This window comes from Petaurus breviceps, unplaced genomic scaffold, assembly GCF_028583685.1.
Source record: "Petaurus breviceps papuanus isolate PSGF00001 unplaced genomic scaffold, PetGlider_PUasm1.0 151, whole genome shotgun sequence".
NCBI classification, from domain to species: Eukaryota; Metazoa; Chordata; class Mammalia; order Diprotodontia; family Petauridae; genus Petaurus; species Petaurus breviceps.
In genome coordinates this window covers 10570337-10573243 of record NW_027185712.1, presented here as the reverse complement: position 1 = coordinate 10573243, position 2907 = coordinate 10570337, and the positions used below count along the sequence as shown (strand labels likewise).

The window sequence follows — 2907 nt, the reverse complement described above, 5'->3', positions numbered from 1 at the left end:
AGTGAAATTGGTATAAAATTTTCTTCCTCTGTTTTGGCTCTTCCTGGTTTAGGTATCAGTACCATATTTGTCATAAAAGGAATTTTGTAGGATTTTCCCAAATAGCTTATATAATATTTCAGTTAATCATTCTTTAAATGTTTGGTAGAACTCACTTGTGAATCCATCTGGCCTTGGATATTTTTTCCTGGGGAGTTCATTGATGGCTCTTTTGATTTCTTTTTCTAAGATGGGATTATTTAACTATTTTATTTCTTCTTCTGTTAATCTGAACAATTTATATTTTTTTTGTAAATATTCATCTATTTCACTTAGATTTCAGATTTATTGGCATACAATTGAGCAAAATAGCTCCTAATTATTGATTTAATTTCCTCTTCATTGTTGGTGACTTCTCCCTTTTCATTTTTTATTTTGGTAACCTGGTTTTCTTCTTTCTTTTTCCAAATCAAATTAACTAAAGGTTTGCCTATTTTATTGGGGCTTTTTAGTTGTATTTAATAGTTTTCTTTCTTTAAATTTTATTAATCTCTCCTTTGATTTTCAAAATTTCTAACTTTTTGCTTAGGTGTGGATTTTTTTTAATTCCAGTTTTTATTTATTTAAAAAGACCAATAAGAGGGAAGAGGGAGGGGACTGCAAGGTTTATCCTGAGAAAGTGCCAGAGCCCCTGCCCCTTCAAGGCCCAGGCAGGGCAAGGGACACATTTTTCTTGGAAACAAAAATTTAGAAAGAATTCCAACAAATTGTTGCACAAAACACCCCTGAAAATGGAGAGAACCTTCGGTCACCGAATCCCCTGGCCAAGCAGTGCCTATGGAGCCCCTTCTGGAAAAGAACAGACCCCAGAGCCAGCAGTGCCCAGGGCAAGCTGGCAGAGTCCACCCACAACCCGCTGCTCACTGATGGCAGGGCATCTGGCTCAGTCCTCCTCGTTGTCCTCACTGTCCTCCCCCTCGTCGTCTGCAGCGCGTTTCCTTTTCTCTCCATGCTGGGGTTCTTCTCCCTCTTCCTCTTCATCCTCCTCTCCATCATCATCATCATCCTGCTCATCTTCTACCCCATCTTCTTCCTCCTCCTCATCATCTTCTCCATCAACATCTTCATCATCCTCATCCTCATCAAGTTCCTCCTCTTCTTCACCTATCACTTCCCCATTCTCCCCGCAAACACTATCCAGGCCCTCCCTTCCAGTCTCAGGGTCCGAATCTGGAGCTTCCTTGTCATCGACATCGTAGCCATCGAGGTAGGTGAGTTGGGGCAAAAGGGCAAACACACTCTCCTGGTAGCTCATCAGCATGGTTATGTTGCATTTGAAAAGGTCCAGGCTCTTAAGGTTCGGCAGTTTCTTCAGGGGCTCCAATGTGTTGATGTCCTTGATTTTGTTCCCACTCAGGTTTAACTGGATCAGGCTGGGTGTTCATTCTGCCAGGACCTCCAGGCCCCCAGAGAGGTGGTTATCACTCAGCTCCAACTTTCAAAGTCGGGGAAGCTTGGGTAGGTTGGCCAAAGATACAAGGTTGATGTCGACCATGCTGAGAAACTCAAGGTTTTCAAATTCTGAAGACAGGCCCCCAATCTTCCCATCATCTGAGAAGCAGTTATCCAAGACTAGATCTTTCACCTCCCCCGGCTTCCTGTTCCGCAGCTCCAGAGTAACCCGCTTCTTGATGTCCATGGCCACGCAGCCCGAGCCCAGCCCAGCCAGGGAGCCCCGAGAGCCACCGCCGCCCAGTTGTGGATTTTTAATTTGCTCTCTTTCTAGCTTATTTTGTTTGCCCAATTCATAGACCTGCTCTTTCTCTATTTTATTCATGTAAGCATTTAGAGAAATGAAATTTCCCTAAGTACTTCTTTGGCTGAATCTCATAAATTTTGGCATGTTTTCTCATTATTGTCATTCTCTTTGATGAAAGTATTTATTGTTTCTATGATCTGTTTGACCTGCTCATTCTTTAGGATGAGATTATTTAGTCTCCAATTAATTTTTAATCTATCTTTCCATTTCCTGATGAAAAGAGAAGAGCTGAAGAGAAAATTTGATTTTCAAATACAAGACTGAAGATCATAAAAAGGTAAATCAGGGGGTAGCTAGGTGGAGCAGTGAATAAAACACCAGCCAGTCAGTAGGACCTTAGTTCAAAATTACATGTAATTTTTATTTCATCTTGATCTGAAAAGGATGTCATGAGTAGTTCTGCCTTTCTGCATTTGATTTTGAATGTTTTTTACACCTTAACACATGACCAGTTTTTGTATAGCTGCCATGTACTGCTGAGAAAGAGGTATTTTCCTTTCTATACCCCTTCAATTTTCTCCAGAGGTCTATCATATTGAACTTTTCTGCAATTCTATTCACCTCCTTAACTTCTTTCATGTTCATTTTGTGGTTGGATTTCCCTAGTTCTGGGAAGGGGAGGTTCAGGTTCCCCATTAGAGTTTTGCTGTAATACTTAACTGTCCCACTAAGAATTTGAATGCTATACCACCCCATGCATATATGTTTAGTATTAATATTACTTCATTGTCCATGCTATCTTTTAGCAAGATGTAGTTTTCTTTCTTGTATCTTTTAATTAGATCTATTTTTATTTTTGCTTTGTCTGAGATCAGGATTGCTACCTCTGCTTCTTTTACTTCTGCTGAAATATAATATATTCTGCTTCAGTCTTTTCCCTTACTCTGTGTGTCTCTCTATGCTTCAGATGTGTTTCTGGTAAACAAAATATTGTAGGATTCTGGTTTTTGATCCATGCTGCTATCCACTTCCATTTTATGGGAGAGTTTATCCTATTCATATTCACAGTTATGATTACTGTGTGTTTCTCTCAACCCTATTTTTCTCATGTTCATATTTTTGTCTCTCTCCTTTCACCCTATCTCTCCTTACCTGTGCTTTGTTTCTAA

At 40.0% G+C, this 2907-nt stretch overlaps 1 pseudogene; it reads right to left on the bottom strand.

Annotated features, from left to right (window-relative positions):
* Positions 1 to 575: 575 nt before the first annotated feature.
* Positions 576 to 1727, bottom strand: LOC138153703 (acidic leucine-rich nuclear phosphoprotein 32 family member B pseudogene; annotated as a pseudogene).
* Between the last annotated feature and the right edge of the window lie 1180 nt (positions 1728 to 2907).